At 40.4% G+C, this 24,702-nt stretch overlaps 1 protein-coding gene across 5 annotated transcripts in view; it reads left to right on the top strand.

The window, feature by feature from the left end:
• The window catches only part of LOC106095300 (uncharacterized), a 483,336-nt gene that overhangs the window by 10,055 nt on the left and 448,579 nt on the right, over positions 1–24,702 (top strand). The gene's annotated exons all lie outside the window — the stretch shown is intronic.

Below are 24,702 nucleotides of genomic sequence, written 5' to 3'. Positions count from 1 at the left end.
CTGGTTGCTCTTCACTCCAAATGCGGCAATTTTGCTTATTTACGTAGCCATTCAACCAGAAATGAGCCTCATCGCTGAACAAAATTTGAACGGTGAATGAACACATTTCGAACCGAACACTGATTTTGGTAATAAAATTCAATGATTTGCAAGCGTTGCTCGTTAGTAAGTCTATTCATGATGAAATGTCAAAGCATACTGAGCATCTTTCTCTTTGACACCATGTCTGAAATCCCACGTGATCTGTCAAATACTAATGCATGAAAATCCAAACCTCAAAAAAATCACCCTTTATATCTGGTTCTTGACCAAGTTTAATGACACTTGGCACAGTTGTTGGAAATCATATCAGAACACTATGTGCAAAATTTCAGTCAAATCGGATGACAATTGTGACTTCCAAGGGCTCGCGAAATCAAAACGGGAGTTCGGTTTATATGGGAGCTATATCAGGTTATAGACCGATTTAGATCGTACTTGACACACTTGTTGGAAGTCATAACAGAACACTACATGCGAATTACCCAAATCGGATGGAAGTTGAGGCTTGCAGGGGTTCAAGAAGTCAAATCGGGAGATCGGTTTATATGGGAGCTACATCAGGGAGCTATACTAGGTTCTTGACCGCTTTGAACGGTATTTGGTACAGTTGTTGAAAGTCATATCAGAACACTACGTGCAACGTTTAAGCCAAATCGAATGAAAATTGTGACTTCCAGGGGCTCAAGAAGTCAAATCGGGAGTTCGGTTTTAATGGGAGCTATATCCAAATCTGAACCGATATGGCCGATTTGCAATCGCCAACGACATACATCTACATTAAGTAAGTTTTAATGTGATGGGATACCCAGGGAGGCCGCCCCACCCCCAAAATCCCATCAAACATATTTATAGATCAACTAGCTGACCCGGGCCCGCTGCGCTGCGACTTCTTTTACTTTTTATGGAACAAATTATTATATTTTTGAGTAGTATTTAATTCCTGATTTAATTTAATTTTGTAGTGTTTTAGTCATATATGGTCTAACGACTTGACTAATAAATGAGCAAATTAAATTAAAAATTAAAAAAAAAGTTTCCTTGGAATATTTATTTTCGACAATAAAAGAGTTTTTAGTGAAATACCATGCTACGAAAATAGTATATCCCTTGACTAACAATTTAACAATAAAAGTGCCTTTGTCCGAATCCCATATGAACTTTATTGGTCTACGAATTTAAGTTTGGTGTACTCCATTCTTAAAATCCTTTATTTCAGCCCGCTTCTCTCATGATATCTGATGTAGTGGTTTTTTCGGGGGTGAGGTGGTCTCCCAGGTACGTGACCGTGAAAAAATATCAGCACAGTTGTTGTTGTTCTTCTTTCAAAAACCATTTACATAAACCCCATATTGCCATTGGTTTAGGGGAGTTTACACGATGAGGCGTCCCCCAAACACTTGGCCCAAAATAGGTTATCAAATTCGTTTTCTAATCTTAGAGACCATATATTGGCAAGGTCGAAAATTTTTTACCCTTTGCGGGGTGTTTTGGTGGAGTGGTGATTCCCTAAATACATGGTCCTAAATTTGGATATCAAATTCGTATTCTACTCCCAAATACCTTTATTTGAGCCCCATTTTGCGATGGTCACTAAAAAATTGCTGCTTGTGGGGTATTTTGGGAAAGAGGTTGACCCCCAGAAAATTGGTCCCGAAATTGGGTAACAATTCTTGCTCTACCCCCCAATACCTTTCAATTAATCTTCACATTGACATGGTCGGTATATATGGCCGATTTAGGGGTGTTTTGGGGATTGGAGTGGTACCCCAAACACTAAGCCCGGAAAATATATCAGCAACGTGCTCTGTTCTCATATATCTATATATCATTTATTTGAACCCCATATTTTGGGAAAGGGGTTGACCCCCAGAAAATTGGTCCCGAAAATGGGTATCAATTTTTGCTCTACCCCCCAATACCTTTCATTTAAGATCCACATTGACATGGTCGGTATATAAGGCCGATTTAGGGGTGTTTTGGGGTAAGGAAAATATATCAGCAACGTGCTCTATTCTCATATATTTATATATCATGTATTTAAACCCCATATTGCCATTGGCCTAAAAGTTGGATATCAAATTCGTTTTCAAATCTCATTTAAACTCCTTATTGCAAAAGTCAGCAAATATGTCCGGTTTGGGTTATTGGCCCTAGAAACTATGAATATTTAGTTCCACTCTCTTTACGACCGAAATGGTCTTGGTGAGCAAATACGTCCTATTTGGTGGTTGTTAAGGTGGTGGGACGTCCGCTAGGCAGTCGGTCCCTAATGTTGATATCGTGGTCTACTCCCAAATACCTTTAATAGTCGGCAAACGTGACCGGCTTGGGGGGTGTTTTGGGGGATGGGCGGCCACTCAGTGAGTTGGCCTTGAAAATATATATCGGATTCGTGTTCCACTTTAAAAATCCTATTATTTGAGCGTCATATTGCAAAAGTCAGCAAATACTTATTATTTGGGTGATGTTGTGGGGGTGGCCCCATAGACACTTTTCCCAAATATTGATATCAGATTCGTGCTTTACTCCCAAAGACCTTTCATTTGAGCCCCATGTGGCTATGGTCGGAAATGTGTTCCCTTAGGGGGAGGTTTTTGGGGGGAGGCGGCCCCCCACACACTTGGTCCCATATTTGGTTATCAGATTCTAATTCTACACTCAAATACCTTTTATTTAAGCCCCATATTCACACGGTCAGTAAATAAGTCCTGTTTGGGGGGGTGTTTTGGGAAAGGGGTGGACCCCCAGAAACGTGCCCCACATTTGGATATCAGATTCGTATTGTACTCGCAAATACCTTTCATTTGAGTCCCATATTGCCATGGTCGGTAAATATGTCCGATTTAGGGGTGTTTTGGGGCTTGGGGTGGCCCCCCTAGCACTTGGTTCGACAAATGGATATCAGATACGTTTTCTCATCCTAAATATCTTTCATTTGAGTCCCATATTGTCGTGATTGGTCTAAATACATGTTTGGTAGGTTTTAGGGTGGGGTGGCCCCCCTAGGTATCCCATCCGAAATTTGGATACCAAATTTTTATTTTTAGGGTATTATATGAGAGCACACAAAATTTCGCTTAAATCGCACCGCACATCTCCGAGATCTGGCGTTTCTGAAAATTAGGGTATGGGGGAGGGTCCGCCCCCCCTTCGGATATCAAAAAATGTAGTACCCTATTTTCACCACGGGATCATTATGCACACAAACATACAAACAAATAAATCTGCAAACAAACACAAATCGATTTTTATATATAAGATGACGACAATATGGGACTCAAATGAACGGTATTTGAGAGGGGATGGAGTACCTAAGGGGGTCGTCCCACCGCCAAAACACCCCTTAATCGGACATATTTACCGACCATGGCAATATGACGCTCAAATTAAAGGTATTCGGTTAAGGTAAAGGTCCTCCCTTTCCCCAAATCACCCCCCAAATAGGACTTATTTATTGACCATGGCAATTTGGGGGCTCAAATAAAAGGTATTTGAGAGTAGAATACGAATCTGATATGCAAATGTGAAACCAGTGAGTTGGAGGGGCGCCCCTCCCAAAGAGGACATTGGGTATATTAGCCAATCATGGGCAAAACCGATTTTCTCGAAATTTTTATAGATTGTGTAGGTTGGTCTGGAAGGAAACACAGGCTATATAATTTTTCGATATCGGAAAGGAGGCGCACCCTTCCCTTTACCCAAAAAACACCGCCCGAAATCAAATCAATTTAAGGTATTGGAGAGTAGAATACGAATATGGTATTAAATTTTGAGTCTAAATACTCAATGGGCTGCCCCAACCCTAAAACTCCCTCAGACAGACATATTGGATGTTCATGTCAATATGAGACTCAAATGAAAGTATTCGGGGGTAGATAACAAATGGGAGGTGTCCCCACCACATAAGAAAACCCCAAATGGCCATATTAGTTTACCATGGCTATATGGGACTCAAATGAAAGCAATTCGGGAGAAGATAAGGAAATTGACAAAAAAAAATTAGTTTTAAAGTACCTAGGTTGCGCTTAATCTCCTTAAATCACCTCAAATAGGTCATGACAATATGGTACTCAAGTGAGTCCAGAAATCCAGTTTTGGGGTCATGTCGTTGTGGGTAAGCCATAAAGAACCCCCTAAACTGAACTTATTTCCCAAACATATTTATATGGGGCTGAAATGAAAGGTTTTTGGGAGCCCCAACACACCCTCCAAACCGTACATATTTCTCGACCATGGCAATTTTGGGCTTAAATGAAAGGTATTTGGGAGTAGAGCACGAATTTGACATCTATATTTGGGAGCAATGTTCGAGGTACCATTTCACGCCCAAATGGATATAAAGATCAATAACGACAATATAGGAATTATTTACCAACTATGGTAATATGAGGATGATATAAAAAGTATTTGAGTGCATAGCACGCCACTTATATTAACCTTAAGCGCCAAGTGTCTGCGTGGCCACCTCACTTCCAAAAAACCAAACCGGACAGATTTACCCATTACAACATAGGAATCCAAAAAAGGTATAAGGAATAACAAGTAAAAGCGTGCTAAGTTCGGCCGGGCCGAATCTTATATACCCTCCACCATGGATCGCATTTGTCGAGTTCTTTTCCCGTCATCTCTTCTAAGGCAAAAAAGGATATAAGAAAAGAGTTGCTCTGCTATTAAAACGATATCAAGATATGGTCCGGTTCGGACCACAATTAAATTATATTTTGGAGACCTGTGTAAAATTTCAGCCAATTCGTATAAGAATCCCCATTGGGGCTCACGAAGTAAAATAGAGAGAACGATTTATATGGGATCTGTATCGGGCTATAGACCGATTCAGACCATAATAAACACCTTTGTTGGTGGTCATGAGAGGATCCGTCGTACAAAATTTCAGGCATATCGGATAATAATTGCGACCTCTAGGGGTCAAGAAGTCAAGATCCCAGATCGGTTTATATGGCAGCTATATCAGGTTATGAACCGATTTGAACCTTATTTGACACAGTGGTTGAAAGTAAAAATAAAATACGTCATGCAAAATTTTAGCCAAATCGGATAGGAATTGCGTCCTCTAGAAGCTCAAGAAGTCAAATCCCCAGATCTGTTTATATGACAGCTATATCAGGTTATGAACCGATTTGAACCATACTTGGCACAGTTGTTGGATATCATAACGAAATACTTCGTGCAAAGTTTCATTCTGATCGGATAAGAATTGTGCCTTCTAGAGGCTCAAGAAGTCAAGACCCAAGATCGGATTATATGGCAGCTATATCAGGTTATGGACAGATTTGAACCATACTTGGCACATTTGTTGGATATAACAACAAAACACGTCGTGCAAAATTTCATTCCAATCGGATAAGAATTGCGCCCTCTAGAAGCTCAAGAAGTCAAATCCCCAGATCGATTTACATGACAGCTATATCAGATTATGAACCGATTTGAACTATACTTGGCACAGTTCTTGGATATAATAACAAAACACGTCGTACAAAATTTCATTCCAATCGGATAAGAATTGCTCACTCTAGAGGCTCAAGAAGTCAAGACCCAAGATCGGTTTTTATGGCAGCTATATCAAAACATGGACCGATATGGCCCATTTACAATACAAACCGACCTACACTAATAAGAAGTATTTGTGCAAAATTTCAAGCGGCTAGCTTTACTCCTTCGGAAGTTAGCGTGCTTTCGACAGACAGACGGACGGAGGGACGGACGGACAGACGGACGGACATGGCTAGATCGACATAAAATTTCACGACGATCAAGAATATATATACTTTATGGGGTCTCAGACGAATATTTCGAGTAGTTACAAACAGAATGACGAAATTAGTATACCCCCCATCTTATGGTGGAGGGTATAAAAATTTGCCCATGAACACTTCATTAAAGAACAGAGGCTTCTCAAATATTAATGAGTTTAGGCTCAAAGATAAGGACCTCCTTTTATAGCCGAATTCCAACGGCGTCCCGCAATGCGACTCCTCTATGGGGAGAAGTTTTTACATGACTTCTATGCATGGCATAGTACCTCACACATGTCGCCAACATTAGGGGGGGATAACCTCCACTTAGCATTTTTCCAATGTTCTCGCCTGAATTTGAGCCACGGAAGAAATTTGTGGTCCAACGGTCGGAAAGCTTAGCCTCCACGAGATAACGTCCAGTAATGTGTTGAGGCTGATAGATTTCGCCGCGGCAAAAAACATGGTAGTTAGTAGCACCAGATTTCAACATAAAAATATCCAAAAAGCCACATGGCTGTCACCCGATCAAAACACGAGAAACCAAATTGATCACGTTGTGATAGATGGAAGGCATTCATCCAGCGTGTTAGATGTACGATCGATCCGTGGAGCGAATATAGATTCGGATCATTACCTTGTTGCAGCAAAGGTTCGCACCCGTTTGAACATGGCGAGGAAAGTACGATCTGACACTGCACGGAAGCTGAACATTGAAAAGCTGCAAACACAACAAATGGCATCGGCACTCCTGAAAGCACTCCTTGTTCCGATGATATAATGGCGCAGTGGCAAACTATTGCCCACTCCATGGAAAATGCCGCGAAATCCGTTCTTGGCCTCCTCCAAGAAACCCATGGTACGACCAAGAGTGTCGACATGCTACTGAAGCCAAGAATGCGGCATATAGTGCAACCCTGCAATCGGTAGCAACGCGCCAGATGAAGGAGAGGTATCGGGAGAAAATGAGAGAGGAGAAACGTCTATTCCGCAGAAAGAAAAAGAAAATGGAAAGACGTGAGTGCGAACGAATTGAGATGTACAGGAGTCAGATTGAAGTCCGGAAATTCTACCAAAGAATTAAACATCAAACCGATGGCTTTGGTGCAGGCACATCCTCCTGCAGAGACAAAGAAGGAAATCTGGTAACTGACACAGACAACATGCTGAGGATATGGAAAGAACATTTTACCCAACTGCAAGTGTCCGATGTTGGCGGCAAAGAGGATACCGCAGAACCAATCCCTGATGATGGTATAGAATGTTTAACTCCTAGTCAGAATGAGGTCCAAGTAGCAGTAACCCGACTAAAGAACAACAATGCATCAGGAGCCGACGGGTTACCCGCTGAACTATTTAAGACCGGAGGCGACACGCTGATAAGGCGTATGCATCAGCTTTTCTGCGCAATCTGGCTAGAAGAATGCATACCCGATGATTGGAACCTCAGCATACTATGTCCCGTACACAAGAAAGGAGACAAGACGGAATGTGCCAACTACAGAGGAATAAGTCTCCTCCCCATCGCATACAAGATACTCTCGAGCGTACTGTGTGAAAGATTGAAACCTAAAGTCAATGAGATAATTGGGCCCTATCAATGAGGCTTTAGACCTGGTAAATCCACCCTAGACCAGATATTCACACTGCGCCAAATCCTGGAAAAGACCCGAGAAGCACAAATCAACACCTACCACCTCTTTGTTGACTACAAAGCCGCCTTCGATACTCCTTTACATTCAAAGGTATTTCAAGCCAGGTCTGAGTTTGGTATCCCTGCAAATTAATAAGACTCTGCAGAATGACACTTGCTGATACGCGTTCTACAGTAAGAATAGAAAAGAATCTCTCCGAACCATTTAATACCAAACATGGAGACAGCCTATCGTGTGATCTCTTTAAAATCCTGCTGGAGAAGATTATATGAGATGCAGATGTGAATAGATATGGCACACTAATCACAAGAGAACACATGCTACTTGCCTATGCTGACGACATCGATATCATAGATCGGTCACCGGAAGTAGTAACTGCAGCCTTTGAAAGAATCGAAAGAGAGTCAGTGAAAATGGGTCGGGCAGTAAATGGAGATAAGACGAAATGGATGGTCTCCACTCCCAAAAAGCCTTGTACAACCGAGCAGATAAAGAACATGGAGAAAGTTGGGAACCACAACTTTGAGATAGTCAGTAACTTTATCTACCTCGGCACCGCCGTAACCGAAACGAATGACACCAGTTTTGAGATAAAGCAAAGTATAATACTGGCAAACAGATGCCACTTTGGACTATGTAAGCAGTTTAGAAACAAGGCCACCTCTCGACAGACGAAGACTACACTTTACAAGACACTGATACTACCCGTGCTGTTATATGGTTCTGAAGCATGGGTACTTGTGAAAGCAGATGAGGCAGTGCTTGGAGTATTTGAGAGAAAGATTCTTCGTAAAATATATGGACCAGTTTGCGTTAACGGAGAATATAGGCGACGTATGAACCACGAGCTGTATGAGCTGTATGACGACGATAGCATAGTTACACGCATCAAAATACAACGGCTGCGTTGGCTAGGTCATGTTGTCAGAATGGATGAAGAAGCTCCAGCAAAGAAGTCTTTTGAAGGCAAACACGGTGGTACACGCAAACCGGGAATACCAAAAGCCCGATGGAAAGATCAAGTTGTGGGAGACACCTCGAAACTTGGTGTCAGAGATTTTAGAATGAGCGCAGAAGATCGAGGCGCTTGGAACGCTATTCTACGTTCGGCTAGTGGAAGAAATATTCTGTCATAGCCAATTAAAGTAAAGTAAAGTTTAGCATCATTGGCGGACTGGCTTACTTCTGCGCTTCAATGACACGAATTCAAAATCCGCATTCGGGGCGAAACGTCCCCATCTTAAAACTCTACCAAGTAAAATTTATAAGAGCGTTAAAGAAGGCGCTGTGGAGCGGACCCGGTAAGGCTAGTATTAAATAATTATTTTAAGAACTTCAATAACTAGCATTTAATACCTAAGATACACATATATCGGAAGTTAATTTGTAGCTAGCCTGAATTATTCAAAAAGCTCGTTTTTAAAGGAACTAGCATTGCTTATGCACTGAATGTTTGGTGGTAGGTTGTTCCGGAAACGCACAGTATGCACAAAGTATTGCCGTGCAGAAATTTTAGTGTCAAATCGTGGTTGAATCAGTTTAAGGCTACGGTTCGATCTGGCAAATTTCCGAAGTTGGTAAAGGTGTTCAGGTTCCTTGGTGTAAATTACCTTGTGCAGAAGGAGTATGCATTTAACTTTCAGCAAGTTTATAAATGATATGTTAAATATTTCATATGCAAATTGTGATATGTGTTCTTGTCTGTTCCGTTTATATGATTTGCCCACGTTTGTGTAGAATTGAAAGTCACTCCTAGGTTTCTGGCTACTTGAACATTTTTACAATAAAATCATCAGCTATTGTAACATTTCTTTTGCTTATTAGAATTAGTTTAGTTTAAGATGGATTATTATGCATTATTAACAGCCCAAGGATATATTAAGTTTAAATCATGTATTAAGTTAGACACGCAGGTTTGGATATCTTTCAGTTTGCAGCATGTGTATAGTTGGACATCGTCAGCGTACATTTGGATTCTACATGTTACAGGCTCATCAGGCAGGTAATTTATATTCATGGAGAATAAAAGAGGACCCAAAATAGAACCTTGAGGTACTCTTTTAGGGACATTACGATAGTTTGAGCAATTATTGTTACAGCAAACAGACTGCAGTCTCTGAGAAATTGAATAATTTCAGAAGTTTAAGGATAAGAATATTATTGTTAAAAGTGTCAAAGGCTTTACTTTAATCCAGAAGAAGGAGAAAGGATAGAAACTTATTTTCTCTGTAAATCCAGATTGCCAGTTCGATAGCAGTTTTGAGATTTCAGAAATTGCTCAATTTGGTTAGTCATCATGCGTTCCAATGCTTTAGACAAGTATGATATGACAGAAATACGACGATACTCACTTTTTGATTTGCGAATGTGCACAAATTTTCTATATTTCCGTACAATCGGAAACGTTGATTTAGTAAGAACATTGTTGAATATATATGTTAAATAGTTCAGTATCTTAGGTATTCAGTTCCTATTTCATTAGATTTGATAGACAAAATGCTGTGAAGGACTTCAGTTTTATCTACACAGCGAAAAGAAAAGGTATTTTCGACAGTTATCATGCACATATTTTCATATATATTATCAGCAAACATCGTTTATTGAAGCAAAATGCTCATAAAATTCGTTTATGTTCAATTTAGGCTCCATTTGAGTATTATGTTTTCTCTCCAATGCCAATTTTGCGCAGCTGTTGACCGCATTTTGGAATTTGTTATGAAAGTATAATGTCTTTGCCTCGGTTATACAGTTTCCAACATCGTTTCCAACGTATATATGCAAAATTTCTTTCGTCGAACAGAGTTCCTACACACAAAAAATATAGACCTAAACTTGACCGATTAAACATGGTATTGATTTATAAATAACCTTTCAAACAAGGTGTTAATTGCTTTTATTGGGTTGCCCAAAAAGTAATTGCGGATTTTTCATATAGTCGACGTTGATAAATTTTTTCACAGCTTGTGACTTCCGCGAATCTTGCACATGAGTTGTTCAAAAGTAAGTCAGAAAGTCTTCGAAGATCTTAGAATCGAGCAAGAATCGTGTCGGCGACTAAAAAATGAGTGTTTTGGAAGATTAATAAAATACTCTTCTAAAAGAGTTGAGAAATCGGTAGATAAGTCGATATAGCTGTCATATAAACCGATCAGGGGCCTTGTATTCTTGAGCTTCTAGAGGGCGCAAGTCCTATCCGATTTGCCTGAAATTTATCATGACGTGTTTCGCTATGACTTCCAACAACTGTGCCAAGTATGGTTCAAATCAGTCCATAACCTGATATAGCTGCTATATAAACTGATCTTAAATCTTGACATCTTGAGCCACTACAGCGCGCAATTCTTATCCGATTTGGCTGAAATTTTGTCGTGTTTTGTCATGACTTTCAACAACTGTGTCAAATATGGTTCAAATTAGTTCATAAGCCGATAAAGCTGTCATATAAACCGATCATGAATCTTGACTTCTTGAGCCTCTAGAGGTCGCAATAATAATCTGATTTGTCTGAAATTATGTACGATGGATCTTCTCCTGACAATCAAGATACGTGCTTATTATGGTCTGAATCGGTCTATAGCCTGATACAGCTCCCATATAAATTGATCTCTCTATTTTACTTCTTGAGACCCCAAAGAGCCCAATTCTTATTCGAATTTGCTGAAATTTTACACAGGGCTCCAGCATATAATTTAATTATTGTCCTAATCGGACCATAACTTGATATCGCTCTAATAGCAGAGCAAATCATTCATTTTATATATAGCCGGGAAAAGAACTCGACAAATGCGATCCATGGTGTAGGGTATATAAGATTCGGCCCGGTCGAAATTAGCACGCTTTTACTTGTTTGTATTAATAAACCAGATAGGAATAGCAAAATTCGGGCGGAGCCGATTATATAATACCCTACGCCACCGAGTCTACGTAATACCTTTAATATATAGCACTTATATCCATATTTAGGCAGAATTGAATTTTACATACCTATTGAAATATCGAATAGAACCTTCTACGATTTTCTTACGATGATACGAAAAGTGTGGCTTCTACAGCCTTAAAAGTCGAAACGCATAAAAAATATATATGGGAGTTTTATCTAGATCGGATTCGATTTTGATGAAATTTTTTACACATATTGGGATGCCAATTAAAACATCTCATGAAAAATTTTGTAAAGATCGGACTAAAATTGTATACAGCCTTAAAAGTCGAGACGCATAAAAAATATACATGGGAACTTTACCTAAATCTGGTTGGATTTTAATGAAATTGTTTGCATGTAGTGCGACGTCAAATAAAAGAAGAAAAGGGACCAAAATTGTGGCTACTACTACGGCATATCGGATGAAAGATATATATGGGAGCTATATATAAATCTGATCCAATTCTGATGAAATTTTGCACACATACTAGGTCGTCAAAAAAAGCACTTCGTGCCAAATTTGATTAAGATCGGACCCAAATTGTGCCTTTTACAGCCTTAAGAGACCATATCGGATGAAAGATATATATGAAAGCTATATATAAATCTGATCCCATTCTGATGAAATTTTGCACACATATTGGGACGGCACAAAAAGCACTTCGTACCAAATTTGGTAAAGATCGGACCAAAATTGTGCCATCCGCAGCCTTAATAGGTCAAATCGGATGAAAGTTATATATGGGAGCTATATCTAAATCTGAACCGATTTAGATGAAATTTTGCACATATATAACGACGCCGGATAATAAATGTGGTTTTTATGGGCGTAAGACCCTAAATCGGAGGATCGGTTTATATGGTAGCTATATCCAAATCTGGACCGATCTGGGCCAAATTGACGAAACATGTCGAAGGGCCTAACATAACTCACTGTCCTAAATTTCAGCAAAATTAGATAACAAATGTGGCTTTTATGGGTGTAAGACCCTAAATCGGAGGATTGGTATTTATGGCAGCTATATCCGAATATGGACCGATCTAGGCCAAATTGACGAAAGATGTCGAAGGGCCTAAGACAACTCACTGTCCCAAATTTCATCAAAATCGGATAATACATGTGGCTTTTATAGGCCTAAGACCCTAAATCGGAGAATCGGTATTTATGGCAGCTATATCCAAATCTGAACCGATCTGAGCCGTATTGACGGAGGAAGTCGAAGGGCCTAACATAACTCACTGTCCTAAATTTCAGCAAAATTAGATAACAAATGTGGCTTTTATGGGTGTAAGACCCTAAATCGGAGGATTGGTATTTATGGCAGCTATATCCGAATATGGACCGATCTAGGCCAAATTGACGAAAGATGTCGAAGGGCCTAAGACAACTCACTGTCCCAAGTTTCATCAAAATCGGATAATAAATGTGGCTTTTATGGGCCTAAGACCCTAAATCGGAGAATCGGTATTTATGGCAGCTTTATCCGAAAATGGACCGACCTGGGCCAAATTGACGAAAGATGTCGAAGGGCCCAACATAACTCACTGTCCTAAATTTCAGCAACATCGGATAATATATGTGGCTTTTTTGGGCGTAAGACCCTAAATCGGTGGATCGGTTTATATGGTAGCTATATCCAAATCTGGACCGATCTGGGCTAAATTGACGAATTATTTCGAAGGGCCTAACAAAACTCACTGCCCTAAAGTTCAGCAAAATCGGATAACAAATGTGGCTTTTATGGGCCTAAGACCCTTAATTGGAGGATCGGTCTATATAGCAGCTATATCCAAATCTTTACTGAACTGGGCCAAATTGACGAAGGATGTCGAAGAGCTCAACAAAATCCTCTGTCGGAAATTTCAGCAAAATCGGATAATAAATGTGTATTTTATGGGCCTAAGACCCTAAATCGGCCGATCAGTCTATACAGGGCCTATACCAAGTTATAGTCCGATATGGCCCATCTTCGAACTTAACCTGCTTATGGACAAGAAAAGAATCTGTGAAAAGTTTCAGCTTAATATCGTTATTTTTAAAGACTGTAGCGTGATTTCCACAGACAGGCGGACTGACGGACGGACATGTCTAGATCGTCTTAGATTTTTACGCTGATCAAGAATATATATACTTTATAGGGTCGAAAATGGATATTTCGATGTGTTGCAAACGGAATGACAAAATGAATGTACCCCCATCCTTCGGTGGTGGGTATAATAGTAGTTATAAATACCGCGTCTACCTTTTTCCATGTCCTCAAAATGGTTTAGAATGTTTTGGGTTGCCCAAAAAGTAATTGCGGATATTTCATATAGTCGGCGTTGACAAATTTTTTCACAGCTTGTGACTCTGTAATTGCATTCTTTCTTCTGTCAGTTATCAGCTGTTACTTTTAGCTTCCTTTAGAAAAAATGTATATTTGACTAAAGTTCATGCTAAGTTTTATTAAAAATGCATTTACTTTCTTTTAAAAAATCCGCAATTACTTTTTGGGCAACCCAATAGAACATTTGGTAGGTCTTGGTCGTGGTAAAACTTTTATTAAATTTTGGTAGATAATAATTTTCTTGAGTGGCAACACTGGTCACAAGCACATAGCAGGCAGGTTCGTGTGACGGAATGAAGGAGTCGAGAAGTAACCAAATCATATGTATCGGCCGAACAAATAGTAGGTGGGCAAAGAGTATGCAGGAAGCATATCCGATCGATAGAACGAGTCGAAAGTAGCCGGTAAATGTAAGTAGCGCAGCCTAAAGAGTAACTAAAGGGTGATTTTTTTGAGGTTAGGATTTTCATGCATTAGTATTTGACAGATCACGTGGGATTTCAGACATGGTGTCAAAGAGAAAGATGCTCAGTATGCTTTGACATTTCATCATGAATAGACTTACTAACGAGCAACGCTTGCAAATCATTGAATTTTATTACCAAAATCAGTGTTCGGTTCGAAATGTGTTCAAATTTTGACAAATTTTGTTCAGCGATGAGGCTCATTTCTGGTTGAATGACTACGTAAATAAGCAAAATTGCCGCATTTGGAGTGAAGAGCAACCAGAAGCCGTTCAAGAACTGCCCATGCATCCCGAAAAATGCACTGTTTGGTGTGGTTTGTACGCTGGTGGAATCATTGGACCGTATTTTTTCAAAGATGCTGTTGGACGCAACGTTACGGTGAATGAACACATTTCGAACCGAACACTGATTTTGGTAATAAAATTCAATGATTTGCAAGCGTTGCTCGTTAGTAAGTCTATTCATGATGAAATGTCAAAGCATACTGAGCATCTTTCTCTTTGACACCATGTCTGAAATCCCACGTGATCTGTCAAATACTAATGCATGAAAATCCTAACCTCAAAAAAATCACCCTTTATGTACGGGCCATAGCCCTGCATAAGAGCAGTCATAGGTGATGGCATTTGCTGAACTCGTGGCCACTGGACCCACATGATATTGTATTTCAAGACTACTAACGAGCGAGACACTGAAGATAGAGTAAAACGAACAAGGGCTGTGGAGTAGATAATCTTGAAAAACAATCACCATTCAGTAATTGGAAGTACTTTTATCTCGAATTCATAGACGCTACAGTGAGCTATGAGAAATTACTCGCTGTATATGAAAGCGTCTCGCTGTAATTTTCAAAATATGAACTGATCACACAAATCGTTTGCAATCTGTTTGTTTTCTCATATAAAACCAGTAGGGAAGGGCGAAAGTCGGGCGGTGCCGACTGTATAAAACCTTACAGCTACTCTATAAGTACAATGTTGGAGCTATACCCAATTCTGAATCAATTTTGATGGACGTCGGCGGATGTTTTCAGATGGGTTATTAAACAATCCGTATCAAATTTCAAGCAAATATGTTCAAACTGTAGCAACTACGTTTGACAAATGGCAAATTACACAACATCTGACTAACATATATATTTGGGAGCTATATCTTAATCTGAACCGATTTCAGAGCAAACTTCTTAGACATTGTGGTAGTCGTCAAGGAAAGCGTTGTGCAAAATGTTGACAACATTGGCTCTTGGAGTGAAAAGCGGCCGATATACATATTGGGTTGCCCAAAAAGTAATTGCGGATTTTTTAAAAGAAAGTAAATGCATTTTTAATAAAACTTAGATTGAACTTTAATCAAATATACTTTTTTTACACTTTTTTTCTAAAGCAAGCTAAAAGTAACAGCTGATAACTGACAGAAGAAAGAATGCCATTACAGAGTCACAAGCTGTGAAAAAACTTGTCAACGCCGACTATATGAAAAATCCGCAATTACTTTTTGGGCAACCCAATAGATTTGGCTGAAGTTTTACACAATGATTTCTACGATGGTCTCCAATATTCAGTTAATTTAGGGTCCGAAATGAACCATAACTTGATATTGTTCCAATATCATCCTTTGTTTGCCTAAAAAAAGATACCGTGGCAATAGCTCGATCCATGGTGGAACTTAGCACGCTTTTACTTGTTTCATTTATGTTGTATTAACATAAATGGTTAATTTAAGGTATTTTCCCCTGCTCTCCTGCCATGACAAAAAAGTTAAAAAAAAGTCAAAAAAGGTTTAATAATTCTTTGGAATTGCAAACATAGAGCTTGCCATTAGCTTATTTCTTTTCCATCCCCATCTCGTGGTTATCAGTGTTGTTTATCTGCCTACAAGGTTGTCTTTTAATTAATTACCCTTTAAATAATTACCATTATTCAGCTTATCATATACGAAGAAGTATAAGCATACACACATTCCACTAGAGAGATAATGTGTGCTTCTTGTTCGCATTTTATCTTGAAAACAAAAAAAAAAAAAAAACAAAAAACAAGTAAAAGCGGCCGTACCGAATCTTGGGAACCCACCACCATGGATTCTGCTAAAAATTTATACAAAATAAATTTGGTTGATGGGCATAATTTTATTCCACATAAAAAAACTCCTGTCAAACCAGCAATAATTAAAGCTTCAAGGTACCGAACAAGGATGATCGAGAAACCGGTTTACAGGGGACCTATATCAGGTTATAGACTGATTCGGCACAGATTTTGGAAGACGTAAAACAACAACGCATGCAAAATTTCAGCCAAATCGGACAAAAATTGCGGCTGGTAAGGGCTCAAGCAGTCAAATCGAGAGATCGGTTTATATGGGAGCTATATCAGGTTATAGACCGATTTAGACCGTACTTGACAAAGTTGTTGGGAGTCATAATAGAACACCACATGTCAGTTATCAGCTGCTACTTTAAGCTTGCTTTAGAAAAAAGTGTCAAAAAAGTATATTTGATTAAAGTTCATTCTAAGTTTTATTAAAAATGCATTTACTTTCTTTTAAAAAATCCGCAATTACTTTTTGGGCAACCCAATATATACCGTAAGGGGTTTTAGACTAATATTTCAATGAGTTACAAGCAGAACGCCGAAATCTGTATACCCCCATCCTATGGTAGAGGGTATAAAAAAAAAACTAAACAAAAAGTATATATATAAAAATTGTGTGCATAGCAAAAGAAAGCAACTATGATTTATCATGACAAATATTAGTTTGTGCTGATTCATGGCTATTTAAACGTATACTTAATTGGCTATGACAGAATATTTCTTCCACTAGCCGAACGTAGAATAGCGTTCCAAGCGCCTCGATCTTCTGCGCTCATTCTAAAATCTCTGACACCAAGTTTCGAGGTGTCTCCCACAACTTGATCTTTCCATCGGGCTTTTGGTCTTCCCGGTTTGCGTGTACCACCGTGTTTGCCCTCAAAAGACTTCTTTGCTGGAGCTTCTTCATCCATTCTGACAACATGACCTAGCCAACGCAGCCGTTGTATTTTGATGCGTGTAACTATGCTATCGTCGTCATACAGCTCGTGGTTCATACGTCGCCTATATTCTCCGTCAACGCAAACTGGTCCATATATTTTACGAAGAATCTTTCTCTCAAATACTCCAAGCACTGCCTCATCTGCTTTCACAAGTACCCATGCTTCAGAACGATATAACAGCACGGGTAGTATCAGAGTCTTGTAAAGTGTAGTCTTTGTCTGTCGAGAGGTGGCCTTGTCTAAACTGCTTACTTAGTCCAAAGTGGCATCTGTTTGCCAGTATTATACTTCGCTTTATCTCAAAACTGGTGTCATTCGTTTCGGTTACGGCGGTGCCGAGGTAGATAAAGTTACTGACTATCTCAAAGTTGTGGTTCCCAACTTTCTCCATGTGCTCGGTTGTGCAAGGCTTTTTGGGAGTGGAGACCATCCATTTCGTCTTATCTCCATTTACTGCCCGACCCATTTTCACTGACTCTCTTTCGATTTTTTCAAAGTCTGCAGTTACTACTTCCGGTGACCGACCTATGATATCAATGTCGTCAGCATAGGCAAGTAGCATGTGTTCTCTTGTGATTAGTCTGCCATATCTATTCACATCTGCATCTCGTATAATCTTCTCCAGCGGAATATTAAAGAGATCACACGATAGGCTGTCTCCTTGTCTGAAACCTCGTTTGGTTTTAAATGGCTCGGAGAGATTCTTTCCCATTCTTACTGAGGAACGCGTATCAGCAAATGTCATCCTGCAGAGTCTTATTAATTTTGCAGGGATACCAAACTCAGACATGGCTTGAAATACCTTTGAACGCAAAGGAGTATCGAAGGCGGCTTTGTAGTCCACAAAGATGTGGTAGATGTTGATTTGTCCTTCTCGGCTCTTTTCCAGGATTTGGCGCAGTGTGAATATCTGGTCTAGGGTGGATTTACCAGGTCTAAAGCCGCATTGATAGGGCCCAATTATCTCATTGACTTTAGGTTTCAATCTTTCACACAGTATGCTCGAGTGTATCTTGTATGCGATGGGGAGGAGACTTATTCCTCTGTAGTTGGCACATTCCGTCTTGTCTCCTTTCTTGTGTACGGGACATAGTATGCTGAGGTTCCAATCATCGGGTATGCATTCTTCTAGCCAGATTGCGCAGATAAGCTGATGCATACGCCTTATCAGCGTGTCGTCTCCGGTCTTAAATAGTTCCACGGGTAACCCGTCGGCTCCTGCTGCCTTGTTGTTCTTTAGTCGGGTCACTGCTACTTGGACCTTATCCTGACTAGTAGGTAAACATTCTATACCATCATCAGGGATTGGTTCTGCGGTATCCTCTTCGCCGCCAACATCGGACACTAGCAGTTGGGTAAAATGTTCTTTCCATATCCTCAGCATTTTGTCTGTGTCAGTTACCAGATTTCCTTCTTTGTCTCTGCAGGAGGATGTGCCTGCACCAAAGCCATCGGTTTGGTGTTTAATTCTTTGATAGAATTTCCGGACTTCATTCTGACTCCTGTACATCTCAATTCGCTCACACTCACGTCTTTCCATTTCCTTTTTCTTTCTGCGGAATAGACGTTTCTCCTCTCTCCTTTTCTCCCGATACCTCTCCTTCATCTGGCGCGTTGCTACCGATTGCAGGGTTGCTCTATATGCCGCATTCTTGGCTTCAGTAGCATCTCGACACTCTTGGTCGTACCATGGGTTTTTTGGAGGAGGCTTTCGGTACCCAAGTACGGATTTCGCGGCATTTTCCATGGAGTGGGCAATAGTTTGCCACTGCGCCATTATATCATCGGAACAAGGAGTGCTTTCATCAAGCAGTTGGGTCAGTCGAGTGGAGTATGCCGCTGCCATTTGTTTTGTCTGGCGCTTTTCAATGTCCTGCTTCCGTGCAGTGTCAGATCGTACTTTCCTCGCCATGTTGTGTCTGCAGCTTTTCAATGTCCAGCTTCCGTGCAGTGTCAGATCATACTTTCCTCGCCATGTTCAAACGGGTGCGAACCTTTGCTGCAACAAGGTAATGGGTCAGTCGAGTGGAGTATGCCGCTGCCATTTGTTGTGTCTGCAGCTTTTCAATGTCCTGCTTCCGTGCAGTGTCGATCGAACTTTCCTCACCATGTTCAAACGGGTGCGAACCTTTGCTGCAGCGAGGTAAGGATCCGAATCTATATTTGCTCCACGGATCGATCGTACATCTAACACGCGGGATGAATGCCTTCCATCTATCACAACGTGATCAATTTGGTTTCTCGTGTTTTGATCGGGCGGCAGCCATGTGGCTTTGTGGATATTTTTATGTTGAAATCTGGTGCAACTTACTACCATGTTTTTTGCCGCGCCTAAATCTATCACCATCAACCCATTACTGGACGTTATCTCGTGGAGGCTAAACTTTCCGGCTGTTGGACCAAAAATGTCTTCCTTCCCTATTTTCGCATTAAAATCTCCCAGAACGATTTTACTATCATGGGCGGGGCAGCGGTCATATTCTCTCTCTAGGCGCTCGTAGAAAATATCCTTGGTCTGCTTGTCTTTGTCTTCCGTCGGGGCATGGGCACAAATAAGGCTGATGTTGAAGAATTTGGCTTTTATGCGGATTTTGGCTAGCCTCTCATCCACCGGAGTAAAGCTGGAGACCAGGTGTTTCAGTCTTCGACTGTCCACAAATCCGCAGCCAAATTCATGCCTCGTGTTATGGCAGCTAGAGTATACACCGTTTGGTGTTGTAGTGACGCCATTCCCAGTCCATCGCACTTCCTGTAAGGCGGTTATGTCTGCCTTGTACTTCTCTAATACATCCGCCAGCGCGTATACTGCACCTTCTCTATAAAGAGTGCGGACATTCCAGGTGCAGATCCGCAAATCATGGTCCTTTTTTCGTTTGCGTGGGTCGTCAACGTTGGGGGGGGGGGTCCGTTTTTACTATTCTTTGTTTCTCATAGTAGTTCTATGTTTTCCGGGGGCGTGTTACTGGCCCAGTGCCCCAACCGCATGGGTTTTGTGGGATTGCATGTATCCCTTGTTGTGGCGAACCGCTTGCTCCAAGATCCGACGCTCGCCGCCAGCCGCCCCTAACCTGGGAACAGACGCTGATGTTGGCCATTGGTTATTTAAAGGCGCCAATAACTTGCCTTCTCATCTCGAGAATCATTGGCACTCTGTATTTAGTTAAGAGCCAGTGCCACCTGACTCCTCACTGAGACTCTCCTCTCGAAAATCGCTGACTGCCCGCGGCCGCACTTGCAGCTACTCCGCATAAAAACGGAACTTTCCACCATCCGCAACCTGTGGACGCGCCCGGTAGGTGGACGTATACAATAAAGTTTAAAAATCAAACTCAGTGGAACCACTTTCTTCCGTCCTTTTATTTTTAATTTAATTCCCTAGACTTCTTCTTACCATTTACTTTGTCTTATAGGCACTATTTAATATTATTGAAGAGTACAAACCTTAACTTTTGCATATATTTTCTGGCCGTCTTCCACATTGAAAATCAACTTCACTTCCCTAGGATAGAAACTATCCTTGATAACTTTTATCCAATGAAAAATATTCATAGCTATGTGTTCATAAGCAAAGTTAAAGGCAACATTTAAAAGATTTAGAGCAAAGAAAATATTTAAACTAAATTGAATTTGCACCTTGTTGTCAACTTTCAGCACCTCAGTAACGATGGTTGAGGTTTAACTATGGCCAAGCATAAAAATAACCATCGTAGCCAGAGGATAAATGGAAAAGCAAAGACTTGGGCAAGAAAAAACTCTTGAAGGCAATCTAAACAAATATTCATGTTAATAAAATGAAAAAAGGCAAAGCCTTACACCAGCCATCGTACACAGATAAAAATGGCTTTGAAAAAACAACAACTTTGGTCAAAAAACAACTACGAAATTTGCTAATTTTTCTGCAACAATTTATTCTGAATCTCAACGACCCAAAGTACAAATTTGTTTTTTTGAAAGGCACTCTTTGTAAGCCAATATATAACAACAACAACATATCCATAAGCAAGGCAAAAAACCATCTGTTAACGCGCAAACCGCTGCATTAGCAACTCAGTTGCGTTGAACATCTCGCCGATCGAAGGGCGATGCTTTTTGAAACGACTCGGTCGTTCTTTATGCTTCTTCTAGTTTTTTTTTTTTGAAACTGTGCGAGAGTTTCAAATGCAAACTTGGTGAATACCCCAGTTGAATACCTGTTTTGTCTTTCGGAGAGGTTGTCCCCTTCCCATCCACTCTGACAACGGAAAAAACTTTGTAGGAGCAGATAGATCTCTTCAAGCTAACTTCGAGCAAGTTGTCTCAGAGCTCAGAGCTCAGGGACGAAGCGGTGACGCGTTATGGGTACCAACAGCGGCAATGTCACTTTATCCCCGCCTCGTCGCCTCATATGGGTGGGCTTTGGGAAGCTGGCGTTAAAAGTTGCAAAAGTCATTTGAAGAAAATGTCGGGACAAAAAAGACATACGTTCGAAGAATTCGCTACCATTCTTGCTACCATTTAAGTATGTCTCAACTCCAGATCACTGACTTCGCTGTGATGTGATGACCTTGTGGCCCTTACTCCGGGGCATTTTCTAGTTGGTGGATCTCTGCTTTCCCCCACTGAACCAGAGGTGAAAGACAGCAAGGTGTCAGTTCTGGTTGCCCAAAAATTAATTGCGGATTTTTCATATAGTCGGTGTTGAAAATTTTTTTCACAGCTTGTGACTCTGTAATTGCATTCTTTCTTCTGTCAGTTATCAGCTGTTAATTTTAGCTTGCTTTAGAAAAAAAGTGTAAAAAAAGTATATTTGATTATAGTTCATTCTAAGTTTTATTAAAAATGCATTTACTTTCTTTTAAAAAATCCGCAATTACTTTTTGGGCAACCCAATAAATCGCTTGAAGTTAATTCAACAAGAGTTCTGCAGCCGATGGAATATCTCAAAGGGAGTTGTTGGCTCCGAATGAATGGCGGTAAGGGAGAATAGGGATAATATATCGTGGCCATGACAATCATGTGAGGGTCGTAGACATGCGCCCACAAAACGGGGTAATCTCTTGTCCGGTCTATAAACTAGTTTTGCTTCCACGTACAGACTAACCCTTTTCTACAGCCAAGCCGATGTTGTGCCCAGTCGTCTTCTTCATTAGCAATAGTAGTAGCCACATCTATCCCTTCTTTCAGCCATGAATTTCCACGACGAATTTAAGTGTCCCCTTTGCAACGCACGGCATTCACTTCGCCATTGTCGCATCTTCCTCCAAATGAAGCCAATTGTGAAGGAGGTGTATGTGAAGAGACTTAACTTTTGCTTTAACTGTCTCGTGTGTCCCACCAAACCATTCTTTGTCACATATGTCATCTACCTCACCAAGCCTTGATGCATGCAATAAATTTTCACCGCATGTTCGTTGCGAAAGACGCAATAGTAAAGCTTAGATGCCAAGGGAAGATCGACACCCCGGTTGAGGTCAAAGCAATATTGGATCCATACACTGAGTTCAGTGGTTATACATCGGTTACCCTCTTCCACGAGATTCATTGACCTGTGGATCAAAGTTTTGACCACTCAAAATTCATATTTTTTATGGCGAATTTTCTGATATAAGTTTAATGAAAAAAAAAATAAAACTTTTTTTTGGCCGACCAGGGGACTCGAGTCTGTGTTTGGTATGGGAGTTTTGTGCTTTACATGGCAGAACGCCTATTTTAAAACCTACCTTAACTTAAGAGTTTGTTGAAAGTCCACAAAATTTCAAAAATTTCAATTTCTCTTGTAGAGACTTACTTACGTACTTCAACAAATAATGTTTTCGATTCAATGCTAAAATTCGTTGAGAATTTAAAGTTTCACATACAAATTTGGTAGCTGGTTTTTTCTTATTTTTTTCTGTGTAGAGATTCAAGGGAATTTGCACTACAGGTCAAAAAGAAGTTGTGATAAGATAGTTGAAGATAATAGAAGCCAAAGGCAATTTTTCATTGGATTGAATAAAGTTGTAGGAAAATAGTTATTACAAATCGTTAGATTGCAACTTATAATATATTTGAAAAGCAACTCATGGTTCCTGGATAAGAACCACCTCAAATCCCCCTGCCATCAGAAATACTTTTAGTGCCTTACAATGGTGGAGATTTATCTGCAGAAACCGAACCATAGTCAGGATTCAGAACTTTCACCCCTCTTGCGTTAGCTTCGTCTTCTGATTCCGCCAGGAGTTCATCTTCACAAGATTTGTTAGGTCCTGTCATGATGGGCAGGTGAGAAAGCAGTGGAACAACTCTTCCGCATAGGGCTTGTCCGGTCCCGTTTCGATTTCTTCCCTTCCTATTCCTGGGATTTTTTGTCTCCTGCAATCCGCCGGACTTTAGCGATGTGGTCGATAGTTCCTCAAGCAAGTGTTCATTCGCAACTGCTGAGTCGTCTCCTGATTGCTTAAACCCATCGTTTCTATAGACCTTCAGTTCCAACTTGTTGAAGCCATAGGATACTTGAGGTCTCCTTCGGACTTGTTGAGGTCTGTGAGTCACTCGGAGTTTAGTACGAATACTGTTTGTCTCCGGTCTTCCAGTCGGTGGTTGAAAGATTGGGATTACATTCACTTAGTCTTCCAAGCATAGATTCAGCATCTGAGGGAATGCTTGGTATTCAAGCATGCTCCATTGGTCAAGAAAGAATATCTTGCTTCTTGGGTAAATCCAGTGCTCCGCCTAGCCAGATCTCATCAAACCTTTTTACGGCGAAACGATACATTTCAGTTGATCTTGACCATACTCGGTATGAATGACAAGGGGCATAACGCAAAATCGGTTATTTAATTCACCTTTTATGGGTTAAAAACCTTAAACCTCAAATCTGACCGATCTGGGCCGTATTGAACCGGAATGTCACTGTACCAAATATCAGCGAAATTGGACTATAAGTGCGACTTTTATGGGCCCAAGACCTTAAATCAAGAGATTAATCTATATGACAGCTATATCCAAATCTGGACGGATCTGCACCAAATTAAGTAAGGATGTCGAGAGGACTACGGTTCCAAATTTAGTATGGTTCAAATCGGTCCATAATCTGATATAGCTGCCATATAAACCGATCTTGGGTCTTGACTTCTTGAGTCTCTAGAGTGCGCAATTCTTACCCAATTGGAATGAAATTTTGCACGACGTGTTTTGTTATGATATTCAACAACTGCGCCAAGTATGGTCAAAATCGGTCCATAATCTGATATAGCTGCCATATAAACCGATCTTCGGTCTTGACTTCTTGAGTCTCTAGAGTGCGCAATTCTTACCCAATTGAAATGAAATTTCGCACGACGTGTTTTGTAATGATATCCAACAACTGTGCCAAGTATGGTTCAAATCGGTCCATAACCTGATATAGCTGCCATATAAACCGATCTTGGGTCTTGGCTTCTTGAGCCTCTAGAGTGCGCAATTCTTATCCGATTAGAATGAAATTTTGCACGACGTGTTTTGTTATGATATTCAATAACTGTGCCAAGTACGGTTCCAATCGGTTCATA

The sequence above is a fragment of the Stomoxys calcitrans genome, chromosome 1, assembly GCF_963082655.1.
Source record: "Stomoxys calcitrans chromosome 1, idStoCalc2.1, whole genome shotgun sequence".
Classification (NCBI taxonomy): Eukaryota; Metazoa; Arthropoda; class Insecta; order Diptera; family Muscidae; genus Stomoxys; species Stomoxys calcitrans.
Note: the sequence above shows the minus strand (reverse complement) of the source record. Positions and strands in the feature narration are given on the sequence as shown.